Source organism: Lolium perenne, chromosome 3 (genome assembly GCF_019359855.2).
Source record: "Lolium perenne isolate Kyuss_39 chromosome 3, Kyuss_2.0, whole genome shotgun sequence".
Classification (NCBI taxonomy): Eukaryota; Viridiplantae; Streptophyta; class Magnoliopsida; order Poales; family Poaceae; genus Lolium; species Lolium perenne.
Window position 1 is genome coordinate 16713891 of NC_067246.2, and position 24498 is coordinate 16738388.

Consider the following 24498-nt stretch of genomic DNA (forward strand, 5'->3'; position numbering starts at 1 on the left):
CGCATTTGCCTTATTTTTTTCCGATATGGCCTTGAAATGATCCGATTGCTTTTGCTTCACAAATTCGGGCCACTCATCTTTCAGTCTCTCATACTGTCCTTTGAAATCCGGAGTCTTCTTCTTCGAGACATAGTCACGGTCGAAATTTTTCTTGAAGTTCCGGAATGCTTCGACCATCTTCTTAAGAGCGAACTCTTTGACTAGCCTCCTCCTCTCACGTCCACCCGGAATCACGTTACCCTTTTCATCGTGTTTGTTGTATTCCGGAGGTAGAATGAAATGTTCCATAAGTTTTCTCCAACAAATCCTTTTTCATTCTCTTGTCGACAAAAGTGAAACCAACACGTGCCTTCTTTGGCTCATTCCATTCCTGGAGGGTGATCGGGATGTTGTCTCTAGCAACCACTCCGCATTGGTTGATAAACTTTGTATACTGCTTTGTTCATCGACAACATCGATGGTCAATGTTTCTCCAGTTTTCATCGTTTGGGTTTTACCACGTGGCTTTGTACTCGATTTTCTCGACGATCCAGAGGGCTAAAAAAAGAAAGATAGTCGCGTTAATACATATTTATTCAAATCAGTAAATTTGTATCACCAGAGACTCAATGTATATATATACATCGCCGGAGGTGGTTGCTTGCAATTCGAGATCGTCGTTTGTCGTTTGCCCTCCGGCAAACGTTTCAACAATGTCCATGCATTCTTCATCACCTTGACCTTCACCTTCACCGTCAAGGTTTAGATAAGAAGAGACATCGTCTTCTTCATCTTCTTTCGGCACATAAGGAATATCACCTGCTATGATGGCGTTTATATGTGCTTCAGCTTTCGAATCATAGTTTTCCAAAATCGGGTCTCTATCGTTCGCCATGTGTCACTCCTGAAGACATGTAGTAAAAACTAATTAATTAAAGGAGCACGTATACGGAGAGGGCGACGACAGGGCCGCGAGGAGGGCACATATTACCTGCTCTGCTGCGAGCGAAAGAGAGAGGGCGGCGAGGGCGGCGGCGCTCTGCGAGCGGGCGGCTCTACGACGAGGGCGGCGAGGCGCCGGCGACTGCTGCGGCGAGAGCTGCGAGGGCCCGGGGGAGACTCTGCTGCGAGCGAAAGAGAGAGTCTTCATTAATTAAAATATAGAACACATGCCGTCAAAGTTTGTCGGAAGAAAAACACATGCTATTTATTTGGTCTTTATTAAATCAAGGTGTCATCTTCCTTAGCTAAATCAATTCCATTATAAATTGAAATTATTTATTTCTAGTTGCAATATACTTCTTTCTATTATAAGTTGAAATTATTTCTATTTATACTTTTCCATTTATTTCTAGTAGATAAAATTATTAATTATGAAATTATTTGTCACAAGATAAAAAAACAGTTTTAGTTTGTCACAAGATAAAAAAAATTATGAGTTGATTAAATTCTTGAATTTTTTAGTTAAAAAAAAAGTTTTAACAGAGAGAGAGGCCGGCCGGGCCGGGCGCTCTCTCTCTGGTTCTCTCTGTGGCGCGCGTGGCCGGAGAGGGCGGCGCCCGGCGGCGCCGATGCGCGGCGAGGCGGGAAGGCCCGGCGCGCGCGAGGTGCGGCGAGGACACGTACACGACGCGGCGAGATTGGCGGTGCCGTCTTCGATCGCGACGCGCGCGCGGCGAAGCGGCGGCTAGGGCGAGAGGCGCGGCGAGGATACGGCGACGACGGCGGCGGCGTACGAGGCGACGGCGGCGACGGCTGCGGGCAGCCTAACGGCGTCTGAGTCGATCGGGACGCCTGCGTCGTCGTCTTCGAGGGAGAGAAGTGTCGAACCAGAGAAACAGAGGGGGCGTGCGCACGTTATTTATATTTTCGACCCTTTAGTAAAGTCTTTTTCGCTAGGCGTTTGGTTTCCGCGCGGAGAGACCAACCGCGACTAAAACCTCTTTTTCAGAACTATTTTATTTCAAAATCAGAAAAATATAAATAATATATCAAAATATTCAGGAAAATAAAAATAATTCATTTCAAAATCAGAAAAATACAAATAATATATCAAAATATTTACAAAAATAAAAACAATTCATTTCAAATCAGAAAAATACAAATAATATATCAAAATATTCAGAAAAATAAAAATTATTCATTTCAAATCAGAAAAATACAAATAATATATCAAAATATTCAGAAAAATAAAACTAATTCATTTCAAAATCAGAAAAATACAAATAATATATCAAAATATTTAGAAAAATAAAAATAATTCATTTCAAATCAGAAAAATACAAATAATATATCAAAATATTCAGAAAAATAAAACTTATTCATTTCAAATCAGAAAAATACAAATAATATATCAAAATATTCAGAAAAATAAAACTTATTCATTTCAAAATTAGAAAAATACAAATAATATATCAAAATATTCAAAAAAATAAAAATAATTCATTTCCCGCCTCTGTCTTCCCCCGCCTCCTGTCTTCCCGCCATTCCGCCAATTCTTCCCACCATTGCTTCCCGCCTCTGTCTTCCCCCGCCTCCTGTCTTCCCTCCATTTCTCCCCCTGCTTCCCGCCATTTCTTCCCGCCTCTGTCTTCCCGCCTCCTGTCTTCCTGCCTCCTGTCTTCCCGCCCCCCGCTTCCCGCCAATTCTTCCCGCCTCTGTCTTCCCGCCTCCTGTCTTCCCGCCCCCATTTTTCCCGCCATTTCTCACTATATATATGTAGCCCGGCTTGGCCAGCATTATCACATCTCTACAATCTCTCATCACTCTCTCATGGCTTCCACCGTACCCACTCTAACCTACCAGCAGGTGGAGGAGCTTTGCGCCTCGAACTACCCTTGCCCACCGGGCTACCGCGTCCCCGCCGGCTGGAGCCTAAGCGCCGGAGGCGTGTCGGTCCCTCCCGTCACTCAGGGTACTGCGCGCCGGGCGGCCATCACGAACCACTACTACCTCGACCTCAAGCCGGAGCAGCGGATGAATCCCCGCTAGCATCCCGACAACCAGCAGACTTGGGACGCCTTCTTCATCAATCGGCGTGAGAGGGCGCTCGCCAGGTATGAGGAGGCCGGTCTGCCTCCTGGGAACTTCCACGAGACCGGCCGTCGGCTATGGTGGGGCGGCCGGACTCTACAGAGCGTCATGGACTACATCACGGCCGGCGATATCCCCTGCCTGCGCTACCCTCAGTACCAGTCGAGGTTTTTGCCACGAGCGCCGCCCGACGACAGCGACGACGACAGCGACGGCAGCGACGACGATGGCGGCAACTTAGAAGGCGACGACTACCAGTACAACGGCGGCGACTACGAAGACTACGAGTATGCATATTATAGGCCTAGGCAGGAGTATGACTAAATCACTCCAACATTCCAAGATGTACTCCTAGGCCTAGACATGTCCTTCACATCATTGGATGTAGTTCAAATTTCATGTATCATCAGTGGTATCTCGAATCAATCGAATCATTCGAAAATGGACACCAAACACATCACAGATAATATAATTCACATGATCCATACAAAGTTTGGAACAAATTTTCCTCAACAAAGTTTGGTACAATAAATTATTACACATCATTTCTTCCCTTGTGTCCCTTGCTTACGATTGTGCCGTAACCATGGAGCATCCTCATCATTTAACCTAGTGCTTGGGTCAGTGTTCACTTTGAAGGGCGGAATTTCACCAAACTTATTATAATCTTCTGACATGTCTGTCTTGTCCTCCACTCCCACGATGTTTTTTTTCCCTGAAAGAACTTTGTGACGCTTTGGATCATCGCATGATGTACTCGTTTTCTTATCTTTCCTTTTCCTCGGTTTGCTACTCATGTCCTTCACATAGAAAACCTGAGCGATCGAGGAGGAAAAATAAATGTGAAAGCTTAAGTGTGGCTCGGACACTTCATATCATGTTTATTTTATGTGAGCACAAGTGGCATCATGCTCTCGGGCATTTCATCGAACACATCTTGTGCATAAGAGGATCAAAGCCAAACCCACCACCCCTTGTGAATAGAATTGGAACACCAAGTTGCTCACACACACAAGCCAAGTGTGCTGCAGCAGCATTTATAGTGGTGGGCCTTTAGTCCCGGTTGGCCTGGCCAACCGCGACTAAAGGTTCGACCAACCGGGACTAAAGGTCCGCCCGTGCACCAGCTGTCGACCGAGGACGTTAGGCCCAGACCTTTAGTCGCGGTTGGCCAGACCAACCGGGACTAAAGACCCCATTAGTCGCGGTTCAAAATGTTTGGAGACTAATGAGATGGTATGGAAGCCCTCTTTTCTACTAGTGTTTCCACTACCGCTGCTGAGGACCGGAGTTGAGAAGCGGGTTGTTGTACACACCTGCCCCTGACGCCAAGGTCAGCCGTACACCTGCTCGTCACCCTCTGGCTGTGGGACAGAGATCAGGTGACATGCCTCACCGGTGAACAGTGCCCTAACATGCGCTCCAGGCCGTTGGATCGAAAATGGATAGACAAGATCAAGCACTGTAGCGATGCACGGTAGATGACCCCTTGTAGCATATGTACTGTAGCGATGCGCTGTAGATTTGTCCCTGTAGCGATGCACTGTAGATTGTCCCTGTAGCGGCTACTGTTTTTGTTCATCTGGCCATCCGTTTTCAATCCAACGATTAGAACATAGTCGCATGTCACAGTACATCGGTGACATGCCACTGATCTCTGTCCCTGGCTGTGTGTCATGTGTGGGTTGCGGTGGTGGAGTCTGAGACATGCTAGCTATCAAAGGCAAGCTAGTTTATGTAGTCCGCTGCGTTGACCTCAGGAGAGTGGTCACTAAACCACATGGATCCTGACGAAGTCTTGTGATGTGTCGCATGTGGTGTGAAAATAGTCATACCGATTTACATATTTATAATAGATTGGTACAAAAGATAGAAGAATACATACCTAGCCCTATATGTCTAGGCCACACGTGTTGTGGATGCCATGCCTGGTGCTGCTGCAACCCTTGTTCAGGCTGCCTCAACGAACTTCTAGGCTGGAACTGAGGTGACTGGTGCCACGACAAAATTTCTGGCTGGAACTGATGTGACTGGTGCCACGACAAACTTCCAGGCTGGGAAGGAGGCGGTGGCTTGGGAACCGGCTGTGGTGTAAAACATGGTCGTAGATCCTGACATTGCGAGGAGTGTCACAGAGGTGATGTATGTGGACGCGGGGGGCGCTATGCTCCACTGTGAGGCACAACGTCTGACGAGCTGGTACACGTAATAGCCACGTAGACACGTCGTAGCCTATCCTTCATACCCTTCAACCACGAGACATGCTCTGCCTGGGGGAGAAGAAGAGGCCCAGCCTCTACTTGACGTGCATATTCATCAAAATCGTACTGAAGATCTGATGTCAACTTAGCCTGAAATGGATAAACAAAATGTTACATACGTATGTTAAAACAGAATGGATCTATAGAATGAATAACATGGCACGTACCGCGTGGTGTCTGCTGCCCGCAGTAGACTCAATTGGGTTCCTCTCCAACGTGCTAGCGGGCTGCATCTCATCAGGAAGCAAGAGCCTCCGGGATCAACTATAGTCGAGTCGACTCTCTATACATGTGCAGATACATGTCGAAATGATCCCGCTGAAAGGGTTCATCCGCCTGCCAGACTAATGTCATTGCAGTTGCCCACGAGTCTACGTACAGTTGAAGGGTCTGCGTCCAAACACTAGCTGCCTTGTCTCCTCCTTGTGGTATATCTAAGATTGAGATATGTGTTGGACAATGATCAATTGAAGAATTAAGGACACATGTGTAAGACAATATAGGAATTAACTTACTTGAGAACATGCTGTTGTAGGGGAGCATGCGCACTGGGAGGCTCCGCCAATTGGCGCAGACCAAACAGTCTCATAACCCTCAGTTGGGCCATTTTCTCCTCCGAGACATAGAAAATAATCTTTGCCTTCATCATCCAGTAGACTTGATATCTATAGCACAAGTGTGAAATCCCGCCGGGGTATCTTGCATGAATAAGATCCTCTCTTTATGGCTCCCAGATCACCTGATCCCCGTGCAATTGATCAAACTGCGCCGTGAAGGACGGGTAGCAGTTCTTCACCTGATCACACGCAAACCGTCTTTGTAAAATACAATGGTTAGTTCCATGAAGTACCAAGTTTATCAACATAGAATGAAAATTAATGGGCTAAATGAAAAAGATACCACTCTACGTGTCCACATAGAACCAACAATAGGCATGTCGATGCGATCTACGTCTAACATGTTAAGCTCCCAAGGGTTCTCAACGCAGACGTCAGGTCGTCCGATAGGGAACCCTCTCCCACGACCATAGCTGCAACAACAGTGGGCATCCAAGCAACGGTGAATTTGAATAATTCCGCTGGCAAGCGTTGCACATACCTTTGTATGTAACTGCTAAGACAGCTGATCCAAAACACCTCAGCTGGATGTCATCAGCACGACGTGCGTCCGTGATCTCTAAGCAGGTGAGTAGCGACCTGTCGTAACACATCCGAGTGGACTTCTCTTTCTGCAGCACATCACGGTCCTCACCGCCCTCCACAACTGCTGGCTCGTGTACCCACTCATCGCGAGTGGCCTCAACCAGCCGCGCTAAAGGTAAAAATCTAGCCCAAGCCAAGTTGCATAAGCACAATGCACAATAATTTAAGAGTTAATAGCACTGGAGGTACAAGAAGTTGTCTCGCGGGTGCACTTTCATACAACTAGTTGCAAAATGTCATGGACTGGTACATGACTTTGTTTTTCGGGTGCACCTTAGTACAGAACGTCTATGGTGATGACGCTTGTGCTGCCACGGTGGCGAATGGTCACGGGCGTTGCATCTTGTATTATTTCCAAAAACCCCCGTGTGCTGTAGCGAAAATAGCAGGTTAGTTTCAATCAAAGATCCTGTGTGTGTGGATAACCCTGGGTAGGAGCGGCGGGCGACGGTATCAGAGCACTCGCCCATGCCGCCTCCCCCGTCCAGCCCTCGCCGCTTGCAATCCCTGCGCCGCCGCCCCCTTACATCGTATCCTACCTCACACCTAGCCATGGCCGGAGGTAGTGCTGTTATCCAACGTCGGCGTTGCCCCGAGCAGCAGCGACGCTGCAGTCCCGAGTCCCTACCTTAGTCGTCGTCGCCGCCCCGACCAGCAGCGTCGCTGCCATCTCGACCAGCAGCTGTCCGCTTGACAACGGCCTCATGGTCATCCGCCGTGCCGCCGGCACCGCGGCCTCACGGATGTCCTCCGCACCACCGCCGTCGAGGCAATCGGAGCCGTGGCGGGCGTGGTGTCGCCGACGGTGTGCGACCGCGTGGTAGCGGAGGGCTGATGGACTCGAAATCGTCTGAGAAGGTTAGTAATTTGTTCCCCCTCTTTGATTTTACCTCAAGTTCTCTGAATTTCTCTATTTTGCACATAGTTAACTGACAGAGAATTGATGTTACCATGCTCAGATAAGGGAGATGAGCAGATCCTCGGGGAAGCAAGCTAGATTGCCGGCAAGATGGACTGTGATTGCTTGTTGAAGAAATAGTGCAAGTATAGGAAGATTGTTGTGAAACTTGCCGAAGAGAAATTGATGTTAAAGAATGGAGATGGCAAATGGCAGGACATATTCAATAGTACACCAAAATGCATGCACATCACAGAACAAATGCAACAAAGAATTGCGGAACAAATGCAATATAGTATCTGTAGTTCGCTATGCCAGATAAGTTGGAGGAGATTTAGTACCGCACAAATAGGTAATATATAGTATATGCAGTTCACTATGCCAGTGCCAGATAATTAGCACATAACAAAATAATGTAGAAACACCAAACTAACTATTAGCTTCAGGAGGGGCAGTCTGTGTTGTATCAATCTCGACTGCTTCTTCATTCAAATCTGGCAGTTCAACTTGTGTTGCTGGATGAGAACTGTCATCACCAAATGCCATGTAGTAAAGAGATCCAGGGCATGTGTTGTAATTCCTTGTTCTAGATCTTCCTCTTGCAGGAGCTGCTGCTGTATGAGAAGTGCTTGTCGGAGTTGCTCTTTTCTTGCCTCTACTAGAGCTCTGTGATGCACTTACTTCCCCTGTTGCTGTTGCAACTGTGCTTCCTCTTCCTCTACCTTTCCGAGCTCGTGCCAGCTAGAGTTTGGTGGACGGTTCTTTTCCTCGTTTTCCTCTCGAGCCTAGATATACTCCGCTGCCGGTCGCCCTGCGTCGGCAAGCCCAACTTGTGGCTCCGCAAGGACAGGGTGGCCAGAGCGGCCCCAAATCGTTGAGCCATGACGAGTTGCGCGACTAAGCACGAGAGGTCCATCGCACGCAGGAGAGGTCCAGTTCATCCTTCACCGAGCTAGCTCCCAATTAAACTAATTCGGCTGCCGCATGAAGGACCTGCGCGTTGTTGCCTTACCTCCACGCCCATTTCCATCCCTTGTTGACGCCCTCCCTCGGCCCTCACGCCGGTGGGAGGAAGCAGCGGCGGCCGCAGATGGAACCGTGCCCGGCGGCAACGGGAGTAGTGGTGACCGCGGATCTTGCGGCCCAGGGCAGCCGGAGTAAGCAGCGTGACCGCCGGGGAGCTCTGTCCGACGGCGCGGAGGTCATGGTGGTGGTTAGGAGCAACGGGGATGTCTTCTGGTTTTTCTGGTTTTTTTTCACGTACGAAGTGGAAGGCCGATCGATTTGGTTTTCCTGACATACGAAGCGGTTTTTCTACGTACAGACACCACCGATTTTAAATCTATATATCTATCTCTACTATATTAAATGGCTAGAGATGGTGTCCCATCGTACGTCGTCTCCGCCTCCCACGCGAGAAAAACACAAAGAAACGAGGAAAACCAGTAGAAACCGGCAGGATAGCCCGCACAGTTATCGTGCTCCCACGATGCCACGATTGCGTCCCTCGTTCTCATCTCAGCGCTCTCTCATACTCGGCGGCAACAGGAGTAATGGTGCCTCGGCCCTCACAAATGCTCAATGGTGGAAATTGGCTAAGACCTGACTTGATGCGTTGACCTTGTGTGAGATAAATGCAATTTCACAGCGCATTAGACCAGGTAATCTCCCAAATGTAAGTGCAGCTACGAGTTATCCGTATTTCCTGTGTTTGGTTTGTGTGAGCTCCATGTCTAAGTGGTGTTTGTTCCTTCTTGGATTGAAAGTAATACGTTGCCTTCATGCTGTAAAAGTTTAGGCAAAATAAGTCAATTAATTAAGTTTCTCGATAAAGAAGAGTGAAATGCTTATGGGGAAACAATGTGGGGAAAGAAAAAATAAGTGTTGTGCTTAATTACTTCGCAATGGTTTAACAAAAAATTGGAATAATATTATATGAATTATCTGTGGAGGTGTTCTTTCCAATTTGTTATGAGCTCAGTGTATGCAACTTGATTTTTCACTAACAAATAAATGAGTAAACTCCAGTGGGGAAGTATTCATGCAGAGTTTGCTTGGTTCGTGTTACTTGAGAATTGGAGAAAGAAAAACCAGGTTTTGGGAATCTTACTCCTACCAGGAGATATGCAGGTATTCTTTTAAACACATCTTTTCACTCATGCCACTTTTATGCTCTCGATTCCGTTGGGCTCGTTTTGTACCCATAGTTGGCTACTGGTTGACCTGTCATAATCACTCGTTTAGGTGGGTTAAACCTTGAAGATTTAGCTATATTTACTAATTTTTTATGAATCAAGTACATAAAGAAGGCCTCATCCATGGCATTTGGAGAGAACGAATAAGAATGCAAATGTATTTTAGCTATACTAAACTAAGACGTTGGTGCATATGTAAAGCATAACCAAAGTAGCCTCATAGAATGTACCGCTTGTGTTCGTGTTGCTCTTATATGCAAGATGCAGATTCAATGATACTAAAATGTTGTCAGGCCATAGCCTTCATGATCTGTGGTAAAATGATGTTTGCCAGTTTTCAGCCGGGGTGTCATAGGAATAGGAGTAACTGCAGTCAGTAAATAAATATCCCTGATAATATGACAGTCATTGATCAGTCATAGGACTTTTCAGTTTCTTCTAGGAAGATTATGTCTCGGTTCAGTCAGGGATCAACTTTCTCTCTAGGTCAACATAACTTGGAGCTGACGTCCAAACACAAGCAAAGGAGAAGGGATATATAAAAGTAGCTTGTGCCACTCAAACACTCCTCACCAGTGTCATTGAAACGTGAAGCTGGAGTCAGCTGCCGGTAAGTCTTCTTTTCCATCTTCTTCTCCATCTCCCTTCTCATCCATGGATAGATACCTTCTCCCTCTCAGACTGGCTGTTGGCATCATCTTGCCGACAAGGTCCTGGGGCACCAATTCTCCTCGACATGTGGCAATGTAGAATGGGTACAACAAGCAGAAGCAGCAGGGGCATTAGCATCAGGTGTTTCAATTTCAGCAATCATCAACCAACGCTTCTTCCTATATCAAATTTTCAGAATGCTGAGTCACATGCACCATACTATTCACATTAGAACTCCCAAGTCAATATGCTCTCTGCCTCCTACATGTCTCTCTTTGATTTTGTGCAGTACATTGCAGGTGTTTCACGGAGGAAGAGGGCCGCCAACAAGAACAGGAGCAATACAGGAACAGCAAGGTATAAACTTGAGTTTTTTTCTTTGTGTCTTTCTTCCTGTAGATTTTCTTCTCTGAAGGTAATTTTCCTTGTAGCTCTCTGAACAAGAGGAACATTCCACCTCATGAATTACCTGTACTTGATTACCAAAGCTTTGTTGCGCGTGATGATTGTTTCGTGCTCGTGGGTGCTGGCTTGCACAAATCTCTTTGTTTGAATTGTTTGAAGTCGATTGATGGGGTTGTCAATCAAGACATTGGATTTTGTAAATTGGGTAGGGCACTACAGGAATGGCGCGATACGCCGAAGGCCTTTTATACGCCGACGGCCAAAAGTCGGGGCCGTCGGCGTATGGCCCGGCCAGGTCAGCCTGCCAATCCGACCCTCGGCGTAGCGTTGCCGTCGGCATAGCGAGGTCTACGCCGAGGGCAGCCCTCAGGGCAGCCCTCGGCATACGTTTGGCCCTAGGCGTAGACAGGGCTACGCCGACGGCCACCCTCGGCGTAGGCCATCCTTCAAATTTGTCTAATTTGTAAAAATCATAACTAATTCATATGATGTCAGAAAAATGCGTATAAGGTATCAAAATGTTCAGAAAAACATCATCTATCCGTTTATGTCAAAATCATGTATATTTGAATCATGTACAGTACCATGTTAACATAGTAATAATTTAAACACTTTCTTATATGTCCTCGGGTTCCCGTTTTGGCCAGATGGCAATTTAAACGAAGTCAGAAAATCCCGCGAAGCCGTATGACATCATTTTATGTGTCCTAGTAACCACTCCAAAAGTCAGAATTGTGATACGGCAATTATTTTGGATAACCCTTCACGAACAGAGCTATCAAGTCCGGAGTTCTATGGCTTTTAGGGGAAATGAGTAGGAAACGGCCTGTGACACCGCATAGTTTGTCGGAACGAGGCCATATTTGGCACGTGTGTGGGCCCTGGGATCGGAAGCAAGGCTCCATGCGCGGATTTCCAATCCGACCCACGGGCGATGGATTTTTCATTTTCGGGGTGCCAAAACGATTTTTTTGTGAAGCAGCTACATGGGGCGCATTTTAGTATTGCGCGAGACCTCCGTATAGTGGTAGGAGACCGCCTCCGCACCACCTATCACATGCCATATGTGTGTGCTAGCTATCTAGTAATCCATGTGGCTTCCTGCGGTGTCCCGCCGAATCCGCTGGAAACTTTACAGATTTGAACTAGGGGTACACTTTCCGTCTCTCAATAAATTCCGGAAAAATATTTTTAGGTCTACGACACATCACTTTATGTGCTAAATTTTTTCCGTTTAGCGCGATGGTGAACGGGTGCACCAGCACGCCCGGTACAGTCATACCGCATCTCTGTGGGACCCGTTTTGGCCAGATGGCAATTTAAACGAAGTCAGAAAATCCCACGGAGCCGCATGGTGTCATTTTATGTGTCCTAGTAACCACTCCAAAAGTCAGAATCGGGATACGGCAATTATTTTGGAAAACCCTTCACAAATATGGCTATCAAGTCCGGAGTTCTATGCCTTTTAGGGGAAATGAGTAGGAAACGGCCTGTGACACCGCATAATTTGTCGGAACGAGGCCATATTTGGCACGTGTGTGGGCCCTAGGATCGGAAGCAAGGCTCCATGCGTGGATTTCCAATCCGACCCATGGGCGATGGTTTTTTCATTTTCGGGGTGCCAAAACGGTTTTTTTGTGAAGCAGCTACATGGGGCGCATTTTAGTATTGCGTGAGACCTCCGTGTAGTGGTAGGAGACCGCCTCCACACCACCTATCACATGCCATATGTGCGTGCTAACTATCTAGGAATCCATGTGGCTTCCTGCGGTGTCCCACCAAATTCGCTGGAAACTTTACGGATTTGAACTAGGGGTACACTTTCCGTCGCTCAATAAATTCCGGGAAAAATGTTTTTAGGTCTACGATACATCACTTTATGTGCTAAATTTTTTCCGTTTAGCACGATGGTGAACGGGTGCACCAGCGCGCCCAGTACGACCATACCGCATCTCCGTGAGACCCGTTTTGGCCAGATGGCAATTTAAACGAAGTCAGAAAATCCCGTGGAGCCGCATGGTGTCATTTTATGTGTCCTAGTAACCTCTCCATAAGTCAGAATTGGGATACGGCAATTATTTTCGAAAACCCTTCACAAATAGGGCTATCACGTCCGGAGTTCTATGACTTTTAGGGGAAATGAGTAGGAAACGGCACGTAACACCGCATAGTTTGTCGGAACCAGGCCATATTTGGCACGTGTGTGGTCCCTGGGTTGGAAAGCAAGGTCCCGGGGGCGGATTTCCAATCCGACCCATGGGATATGGTGTTTTCATTTTTGGGGTGCCAAAATGGTTTTTTTTGTGAAGCACCTATATGGGGCGCATTATAGTATTACGTGAGACCTCCACGTAGTGGTAGGACACCGCCTCCGCACCACATATCACATGCCATATATGTGCGCTAGCTATCTGGGAATCCCTGCGGCTTCCTGCGGTGCCCCGCCGAATCCGTTGGAAACAGACCGGATTTGAACTAGGGGTACACTTTCTGTCGCTCAATAAATTCCGGGAAAAATGTTTTTAGGTCTACGACACATCACTTTATGTGCTAATTTTATTCTGTTTAGCGCGATGGTGAAAGGGTGCACCAGCACGCCCGGTACGACCATACCGCATCTCCCGGGGGCCTCGTTTTGGCCAGATGGCAATTTAAACGAAGTCAGAAAATCCCGCGGCTTCGCATGGCGTTATTTTATGTGTCCTAGTAACCACTCCAAAAGTCAGAATTGGCATACGGCAATTCTTTTCGAAACTCTTCACAAATAGGGCTATCACGTCCGGAGTTCTATGGCTTTTAAGGGAAATGAGTAGGAAACGGCCTGTGACAACGCATAGTTTGTTGGAACGAGACTATATTTGGCACGTGCGTGTTCCCTAGGATGGGAAGCAAGGCCCCGGGAGCGGATTTCCAATCCGATCCACAGGCGATGGTTTTTTATTTTCGGGGTGCCAAAACGTTTTTTTTGTGAAGCATCTACATGGGGCGCATTTTAGTATTGCGCGAGACCTCCGCGTAGTGGTAGGACACCACCTCCGCACCACATATCACATGCCATATGTGCGCGCTAGCTATCTGGGAATCCCTACGGCTTCCTGCGGTGTCCCGCCGAATCCGCTGAAAACTGATTGAATTTGAACTAGGGGTATACTTTCCGTCGCTCAATAAATTCAAGAAATAATGTTTTTAGGTCGACGACACATCACTTTATCTGATAATTTTTTTCCGTTTAGCGCGATGGTGAACGGGTGCACCAGCACGCCCGGTACGGCCATTCCGCATCTCCCGAGTGTGGCCGTTTTGGCCAGATGGTAAACTAGACGTCATATTTGGATTCCTCTAATTTTTAGGTTCAAAAGATGATATGGATGTTATATTTAGATTCTTCTCATTTTTCTGATCGATTTAGACATATTATTTGTGAAATTTCGATTTTCGATTTAAAGATATTAATTATTCCATATTAAATAGAAAAAGACCAAAAAGTAAAATCATTTTATTGTTATTTGAATTCAATATTATTATTACTTATATATTCATTGTTGTTTACTTAAGTAATTGTTTGGAATTCAAAAATAAAGAGGTGTGACATCACGGTCCAAGGGTTAATAGGGTTGATATGCTATTATTATAACTGTTAGATCTAAAATATGTAGCTGAGATTTAATAAAATATTAAAAGTTACGTTAAAACTGTAGTCTGATCTGACACGATTTATGTCCCGTAGATGGGCAATCTGCTCTAACATGATATTTGGTACTTACCAAATACAAAAAAGACTACCGTGCAGATAAGCCATAAAAACAAGAAGGCATCGGTAGGGTAGTGTATTCCTATAGGACTCTAATTGCATCCAATTAAATCTACCAAAACTGCATACGTACATGCAAATATATAGATATATAGTACATGAGAATTGGGAAGCTGTCCGTACGTACATGCAAATTATATAGATATGGAGTCTGAGATATATTCAAGTACATGAACTGGATCTGAATTAGTTGGGTGGATTAAATATATTCACATACGAGATAGTAAAATAGAAAAATCGAACTGTGTATATACACATCTGCACAGGCTAGAAAATTATGAAACTATTGATTGTGAGATCTCCGATTTAAGTTTGTGAGAATCTCTAATATAAGTGTGGGATTTAACGAGAAAATAGGTCATCTATCCCGAAAATTCTTGAGTTAATAGATAGACACGTCCAAACATTAACTTGTATGCATATGTGATGACCGTCTTGACGTGGATTAACTCAACAAAAAGTACATATTGTGCACGTCAAGGACACCTAACAACAATCCTATGCCCTTAAAAAACAATCCTACGAGTAGTATCCAGTCAGCGGAAAAATAGTTTTGGTTACAAAATTACACAAAGTTTTTTCTTGCTTTTAAAAATTATACCGGTGGACTATTAGCGGGTTTCGGACATGCCGAAAATACCAGCCAAAATACCTCCCATAATTTATCAAAAAAATTTATAAACTTGTCAAAAATTTGTCAAAAATCTTTAAAATTGAGCAAATTATATAACTACCAGGGTATTATTCCGTCTGGTATAAATTTGTCCCCGTGCTAACCGGAATAGCTGTTTTTTGGCAAGATTTTGGAAATCTCGATAAAGGAAAATATTTATTTTAAACCAAGAGGCCCAAATCAAATCCATCGGACATCTTTTCTTTTTTACTCAGATCCAAGTCTAGCTCACGCCAACCAGTACAAGGCATAGTGCATGATCACAAGAGGGTGATTGGCTCAGGTTGTAGGCCTAATGTGTCTGGATAATGGCTATATCATAGGAAGGAGCTATATCATAGGAAGGAGAGCACGAGCACGGTTAAAAAACAATCCTACGAGTAGTATCCAGTTAGTGGAAAAAAAGTTTTGGTTACAAAATTACACAAAGTTTTTTTCTTGATATTAAAAATTCTACCGGTGGACTATTAGCGGGTTTCGGACATGCCGAAAATACCATCCAAAATACCTCCCATAATTTATCAAACAAATTTATAAACTTGTCAAAAATTTATCAAAAATCATCAAAATTGAGCAAATTATATAACTACTGGGGTATTCCGTCTGGTATAAATTTGTTCCCGTGCTAACCGGAATAGCTATTTTTTGGCAAGATTTTGGAAATCTCAACAAAGGAAAATATTTATTTTAAACCAAGAGGCCCAAATCAAATCCATCAGACATCTTTTCTTTTTTACTCGGATCCAAGTCCAGCTCACGCTGAATGTACAAGGATGTCGCCTAGAGGGGGGGGGGGGGGGTGAATAGGCGGGTTATAAAAACTTCTACTTGAGGGCTTACCAAGGCAGAATAAAACTACTCAAGGTTTACTTGTTAAGCTCAAAGCCTATCAACTAGGGTTTACCTATGTGCACAAACAACCTATGCTAAGCCTGATGAGCAACAAGGTGATAGCAAACTAGATATAGAACATCAATCATGAAGGCTATCACAATGTAAAGCGCATAGGTAAAGGAGCTCGGGTTCAGAAGTAACCGGTGCACGAGGAGACGACGATGTATCCTGAAGTTTACACCCAAGGGTGCTACGTCTCTGTTGGAGCGGTGTGGAGGCACGAGGCACTCCAATGAGCCTCTAGGGCCACCGTATTCTCCTCGAGCCTTTCCACCAAAGGGAAAGCCTCGATCAACTAAGGGACCCTTGAGGGTGGTCACCGAACCCGTACAAGCTTGGGGTAAACACCCAAGTATCAAGCTTGAGGAAACTCCACAACACGGAGTCTCTCAAGTACAAGGCCACAAGGGCTACAACACGCCACACCGGCAACAAGGCCACAAAGACTCCAACGCGCCACAACCGGCTCCAAAACCACAAAGGCTACCACACTCCACAAAGGCAACAACGCCACAAAGGCTACCACGCCACAAAGACGACAAGGCCATAAAGGCTACAACACCACAAAGGCGACAAGGCCACGAAGGCAACAACACCACTAAGGTCAACACACGAACTCACACGAGACCGAAACCCCGGAGAGAACCCAAACCGATGCACCTAATGCAATGGCTAAGAACACCACTAAGATGCCCAAGTTCTTCTCTCCCAAATTCCAACAAAGCTACAAAAGCTATTGGGGGAATAAGGGAGGAAGAACAAAATAGGAGGCGGAACACCAAATTACTCCAAGATCTAGATCTAGCAAGATCCCCTCACTTGGAGGGGGATTCACTTGGTGGAGCACTAGATCTAGATCTCCTCTCTCCTTTCCCCCCAAAAAGATGCAAGAAATAGTGGGGGATCAAGAGGAGGATCAAGTTCTTCAAGGTCAATAATGGAGGAGAGAGAATGGGTGGGAAGAACTAGTGTGGACGGAGGTGGGAGAGAGATATATATAGGGGGCCCAGAAATATGACAGTTGGGGCTGGAAAACGATCAGATTCGCGCCCGAACCGGTACTACTGCTTGTCGAAGCGGTACTACCGCTCGCGCACAAAAGTAGACAGAAAAACAGTCAAAAAAGCATCTTGGGCCGGTACTACCGCCCATGTAAAACAACAGCCCAACAATGAGAGAAACAGATAAAAAGGGGGGAAAAGAAGCTGGGCCAGATTAGGGGCTGGATGGGGGCGAGCTGGGCCGGCCCGCAGCGGCAGCCAGCAGCGTGCGCGTGGAGGATCGAGCGAGCGGCGGCAGCACGCTCGAGTGAGGAGCAGCAGCAGCGCGCACACGGGAAGGTTCAAGTCAAATAAGGAGATACAAAAGAATCAAGGAAGACGCATGGGAGTCTAACCCACAAAGGCAAGAAATAAAGCAATGGAGCACATGAGCCAGATGTAAAGATGATCCAAAGACATACCACATAATATGTTATCAATTGTCCAAGGACAAGAGATATATAGGAAATATTTCCTTATGGTGGTTTGAGGATATATCCAAGATCATCTTCACAACTAACAAAGCATATGGTAAAGGATAAGAGTTAACCATAATGCAAATGGAGATTCTTGAGAGCTTCAATTTGTTACACCAACATGCAAGGCAATGAATAGCATAACTTGAAGCACATGATTTTCCAAAGAGTATATAGAGCTAGCAACACAATGTGGAAAACCATGCCAAGAAAAACTCTCTCAAACAAAAACCAAAAGAATTGCAATAAAAGCATTTTAGGCAAAATGGGATTTGTTTGAGCAAACATGTCACATAGGAACAAGATAATCTATAATATCAATCCTATATGACACAACCTCAAGTGTTCACATTTTCTAGGTTTGTAATATGCACAAAGCATAATACTCCCCCATAATGTGATAAAGACATTTTTCATACAAGAGGCAAAGAAGAACCACTAGAGATAATTAATGGACATTATAGAATTTTCAATTCATCATGTCGCACATTTTAAGATTGTGAAATGCACAAAGGATATCACTCCCCCAAAATGGGATAGTCCATTAATTCTCTACAAGAGCCAATAACTAAGATATCAACAACATTCAATAGGCTCAACATAAGAACAATTGTACATGATGTGCCACCCAACATATATAAGCATGATAGCAAGATAAGCAAGTAGGAAGCACAACATACACAACCACATGTAAGGTACAAAACCAACACATGTAAAAGGGGGCGAGTAACTTTCAATGTAAAGGAGTTGAGGTCTCGTTACCGCAAGGAGGTGCATGGATAAAAGGATGGAAGAAATAATAACCAATGACTTGACTTGAGGAAATAAGAATGATGAAGGTCCCTTAATTATTCATGAACTAGTCAAGTCTCCATGCCCTCCAATCATACCTATTGATCAAATTTTGGCTTGTTGGTCCCCAACCAAGTTGGGTCCTAAGAAGTTAGTCACAATAGGCTTAGCAACCCAAATGGTTCTTTTTACGAAACCACTTTGAGTCCAACATACTTGGCAAACACATTGCCAACCTTATCCTTACGAAGAGAATAAGCACCATCGATCAAGATAGGGTTGCATGAGTTACCAATAGTGCACAAGGAGGAGATGTGGCCCTTCTCACGGCATATGTAGCATGTTCTTCTCTTCTCCTTCTTCTCACTTGATTTCTCCACAACGGGAGCCTTGGCTTGATCCTTCTTGGGTAGCGGCCTTTCTTCAACTCGAGGTAGAGCATGAGCTCCATCTTGAGGTAGACCTTGAGCTCCATCTTGAGGCCGCTTCCCTTGTTTATTCTCGCCAAGTGGCTTCTTCTTCAAAGGGCAAGATCTAACATGATGCCCTTCAATATTGCACTTGAAGCACACAATCTTGGCGAGATCCTTCACATGTCCTTGGCCCTTCTTCCGCTTGTGCATGGTGGACTTCTTCTTGTTGTTGGAGTTGAATCCAAGTCCACTCTTGTCATTGGGGGATTGTTGCTCACTCAACATGGCGTCAAGTTTGCTCTTCCCTTCATGACCCTTTACCAAGTCCTTCTTCAAAGAAGTGTCTTGGGCCTCGAGCTCTTTGACTTCCTCTACATGGTTAGTAACAACACAAGTACTAGAGGAAGTGGAAGCTTCATTGTTAGAGCAACAAGGAAAGGTAGGTAATTCACCACAAGATATAGCAATAGCATGAGTGGGTGAATTACAAGTACTAGCACATGGATTGTTAGAGCAACAAGGCATAGAAGGTAGTTCACCACAAGATATAACAATAGCTTGAGTGGGTGACCTACAAGCACTAGAACATGGCAAAATAGCATTTTGAGAAGTGGTGCTAGTACCGACATGAGGCTCACAATATGTTACCTTTGTCATGATAGCCTCATGAGCTAACTTTAGCAAATCATCAGAGACTAGAAGGTCATCATGGGAGCTAGAGAGCTTTCCATGACTTTCTTCCAATTTCTCATAATTGCTTGTTAGCAAAGCAAGTTGAGCTCCTAGCTCAACATTCTCCTTCAAGATGGATGCTTCACAAGAGGTACAGTTAGTAGCACAAGCATCATCAATAATAGCACAAGGAGAGGGCAACTTGGCAAGCTCTATTAGGTTGAGAGCCTTAAATTGCTCATGTGACTCGGTGAGTTTGATGAGCTCACTCTCAATGGCCCTAGAGCCATTTTTGAGAAGCTCAAAATCCTCAAGGAATTTAGCATGAACAATTACTAGCTCAACATTTTTAATTTGAAAATCATGTGCCACCTCTAAAGCTCTATCACGTGATTCCTTTACTTTAGATAGCTCTAGAGTAAAGGTCTCCTCAAGAGATTCATTGGTGGTTTGTTGTTCTTCAAGAGCTTCACCAAGAGTTGCAATCTCGTTTGCATACTCGCGCTCATGCTCTTCCATTTCCTCAATTATTTTTGTGCTCTCAATGGCAAAAGCCAAGATTTTCATAAAGTTAGAGCAAGCAAATTTCTTCTTATGAAGAGCATGGAATACCAACTCACCCATCATGTTTAAGGAAGCAACATTAAGTTCTTCCATATCATCATCCTCATCATCACTAGATAGAGAGGGTTCCAAAGGAGGAGATACCTTTGAAGCCATAGCCATAAGGCATGTGTAAGAACCGTGAGATGATGAAGATGAACTACTTGAAGCTCCATCCAAGATCTTGTCTTAGCCCATAGTATCTTCGGTTTCCTCTACATTGTTAGTCACACAAATACTAGAGGAAAACAAAGCATTTTTATCATGGTAACAAGACAAGGCAAGCATATCATCATGAGATGTAGATATGCAAGGACTATCAACACTAGCATGTAAAGCATTTCTAGTACTATGAGTGTTCAAGTCCAAAGATGAATCATTGCAATGGGATAGAGATGAAGGATCATCAAGAGAAAGCCCACTATCAACAATGCAATGTTCACCACCACTCACCATGCCATTGGTGAAGTGGAAGGAGTGCAATCATCCTCAATGGTCTTGGACGCACCATATGTATCTTGAAGCTTTTTCCAAAACTCATGAGCACTCCGGAAAGGCGCGATGGAGGAGATAACTACATGGCTCACAACATGGCAAAGCACATTAATAGCTTGAGCATCTAGATAAGAGTTTTTCTTCTCCTCATAAGATGGATTTTGTGGATCCTTAGGAGGAGAAAAACCCATATCAAGAATTTGCTCCATATGTGGTTGCATGCCCCGAAAATAATCAAGCATGTAGAATTTCCAAGCATCATAGTTAGTGTCATAAAATGTAAAAGTGTCATTGTGCACTAATCCTCTAGCCGACATCTTTACTCTCAAGGCGGTGAAGCCTAATAAGATAAGAGAGCCCTTGCTCTGATACCAATTGAATGTACAAGAATGTCGCCTAGAGGGGGGGGGGGTGAATAGGCGGGTTATAAAAACTTCTACTTGAGGGCTTAACAAGGCGGAATAAAACTACTCAAGGTTTACTTGTTAAGCTCAAAGCCTACCAACTAGGGTTTGCCTATGTGCACCAACAACCCATGCTAAGCATGATGAGCAACAAGGTGATAGCAAACTAGATATATAACATCAATCATGAAGGCTACCACAATGTAAAGCGTAGAGGTAAAGGAGCTCGGGTTGAGAAGTAACCGGTGCACGAGGAGACGACGATGTATCCCGAAGTTCACACCCAAGGGTGCTACGTCTCCGTTGGAGCGGTGTGGAGGCACGAGGTACTCCAATGAGCCGCTAGGGCCGCCGTATTCTCCTCGAGCCTTTCCACCAAAGGGAAAGCCTCGATCCACTTAGGGATCCTTGAGGGTGGTCACCGAACCCGTACAAGCTTGGGGCAAACACCCAAGTATCAAGCTTGAGGCAACTCCACAACACGGAGGCTCTCAAGTACAAGGCCACAAGGGCTACAACACGCCACACCGGCAACAAGGCCACAAAGACTCCAACGCGCCACAACCGGCTCCAAAACCACAAAGGCTACAACACTCCACAAAGGCAACAACGCCACAAAGGCTACCACGCCACAAAGACGACAAGGCCACAAAGGCAACAAGGCCACAAAGGCTACAACACCACAAAGGCGACAAGGCCACGAAGGCAACAACACCACTAAGGTCAACACACGAACTCACACGAGACCGAAACCTCGGAGAGAACCCAAACCGATGCACCTAATGCAATGGCTAAGAACACAACTAAGATGCCCAAGTTCTTCTCTCCCAAATTCCAACAAAGCTACAAAAGCTATTGGGGTAATAAGGGAGGAAGAACAAAATAGGTGGAGGAACACCAAATTACTCCAAGATCTAGATCTAGCAAGATCCCCTCACTTGGAGGGGGATTCACTTGGTGGAGCACTAGATCTAGATCTCCTCTCTCCTTTCCCCCAAAAAGATGCAAGAAATAGTGGGGGGATCAAGAGGAGGATCAAGTTCTTCAAGGTCAACAATGGAGGAGAGAGAATGGGTGGGAAGAACTAGTGTGGACGGAGGTGGGAGAGAGATATATATAGGGGGCCCAGAAATATGACTGTTGGGGATGGAAAACGGTCAGATTCGTGCCCGAACCGGTACTACCGCTTGTCGAAGCAATACTACTGCTCGCGCACAAAAGAAGACAGAAAAACAATCAAAAAAGCATCTGGGGCCGGTACTACCGCCCATGTAAAACAACAGCCCAACAATGAGAGAAACAGATAAAAAGGGGGGGAAAGAAGCTGGGCCAGATTAGGGGCTGGATGGGGGCGAGCTGGGCCGGCCCGCAGCGGCAGCCAGCAGCGTGCGCGTGGAGGATCGAGCGAGCGGCGGCAGCACGCTCGAGCGAGGAGCAGCAGCAACTTGCACGCGGGAAGGGAGCGAGCGGCAGCGGCGTAGCGCGGCTGGGCCAGCGGAGGCGGCGCGGCCCAAGGTAGACGTGGGTGGAGCGGGTGCTGGGCCGGCCAGGGCAGCGGCCTGGCTCGGGCGCGGAGTGGGCCGGCCGGATGCTAGGTGGCGGCCCACTGCGGGAGGAGATGGTGCGCTGTGGGGAAGATGACCGGGCCGGCCGGTACTACTGGCCCAGTACCGGTCCGGTACCGGCCTGCTTCCAGGGGCTCACAGAGGCCTTGCCGGTACTGGGCCGGTAATGGGCGCGGTAGTACCGCGGCCCACATGGTTTTTCTCTCTTTTGCTTTTTCAAAACTGCGATATGGAAACAACAATAACTTAGGCTAGAAAACTCCAAATGCAGTGAAACCATTTTTTCTAGAAAGAGGACGACAAGATCTACCCCTACAAAATTGAAAATATGAAAACAAGACGGGGATGATTTTCTTTGAATTTAGAGGTGCAACCTCTCAATACGGTAAACCGAGAAAATCATCCAACTCGAACATGCAACATGTGATGCATCCGGAATCCGTTTCCGATGAGTTAGAGCTTGTCATGAGAATGAACACAAGCTCTAAAACATCTAATGGATAAGAACCAATAACAACCAAGAAACACGATGCAATGCATGCAAGGTTTGAGCTCTCTCCGATGATGCAACCAACTATCCTACCGAGCACAAACCTTGACCTTACGTGTTCCACTCGAGCCGGCAAGCTCCATCTTCATCCCTCTTCTTCATTGTACATGCCACCATCTTCTTCCAACATTCACGCCACCATCTTCATCCATCTTCTATGCACGCCACCGTCTTCATCTATCTTCTACGCCGTCACCATCCCTCTTCATCTTCTACACCGTCTTCATCCATCTTCTTCATTGTACTCGATCTTCTTCATCTTGCAACCTTGAGACCAATCATATGGCTATGGACACGTCCTAAGATAGATTCTGAATACAACCATTAGTCCATAGGGATTGTCATCAATTACCAAAACCACACATGGGGGCTCCATGTTCTTTCAATCTCCCCCATTTTGGTAATTGATGACAATCTCTTTGAGAGGGTTTAAATAAGTAATTTAGCGAACAACCCAAGTTGAATATTTAGAACAAACTCCTGTTGGAGATATGCCCGAGAGGCAATAATAAAGTAGTTATTGTTATATCTTAGTGTTCATGATAAATGTTTACACCCCATGCTATAATTGTATTAACCGGAAACATTGATACATGTGTGTTGTGTAAACAACCAGAGTCTCTAGTAAGCCTCTCGTTTAACTAGCTTGTTGATTAATAGATGATCATGGTTTCCTGATCATGAACATTGGATGTTATTAATAACAAGATCATTTCATTAGGTGAATGATGTGATGGACACACACCCATAGTAAGCATAGCATAAGATCATGTCATTAAGTTCAACTTGCTATAAGCTTTCGATACATAGTAACCTAGTCCTTCGACCATGAGATCATGTAAATCACTTACACCGGATGGGTACTTTGATTACATCAAACACCACTGCGTAAATGGGTGGTTATAAAGATGGGATTAAGTATTCGGAAAGTATGAGTTGAGGCATATGGATCAAGAGTGGGATTTGTCCATCCTGATGACGGATAGATATGCTCTGGGCCCTCTCGGTGGAATGTCGTCTAAATTAGCTTGCATGCATGTGACAAGGTCACAAGAGATGACATACCACAGTACGAGTAAAGAGTACTTGTCGGTAACGAGGTTGAACTAGGTATAGAGATACCGATGATCAAACCTCGGATAAGTAAAATATCGCGCGACAAAGGGAATCGGTATCGTATGTTAATGGTTCATTCGATCACTAAGTTATCGTTGAATGTGTGGGAGCCATTATGGGTCTCCAGGTCCCGCTATTGGTTATTGATCAGAGAGGAGTCTCGATCATGTCCGCATAGTTCACGAACCGTAGGGTGACGCGCTTAAGGCTCCCTCTCCCCCAAACCCTAGCCGCCCCTCTCTCCCTCCTTCCTGCGCAGGCTTGGCGAAGCCCTGCAGGATTTTCTCCTCCACCACCACCATGCCATCGTGCTGCTGGGATTCCGAGGAGATCTACCACACCTCCGCTGCCCGCTGGAGCGGGGAGAGGA

At 45.6% G+C, this 24498-nt stretch overlaps 1 long non-coding RNA gene across 1 annotated transcript; it reads left to right on the forward strand.

The window, feature by feature from the left end:
• Window positions 1–8939: 8939 nt before the first annotated feature.
• LOC139837475 (uncharacterized) lies at window positions 8940–10562 on the forward strand. The gene is made up of 3 exons (XR_011753964.1): window positions 8940–9034; window positions 9421–9503; window positions 10055–10562. It is a non-coding gene; the product is annotated as an uncharacterized lncRNA (long non-coding RNA).
• The last annotated feature ends 13936 nt before the right edge of the window (window positions 10563–24498 follow it).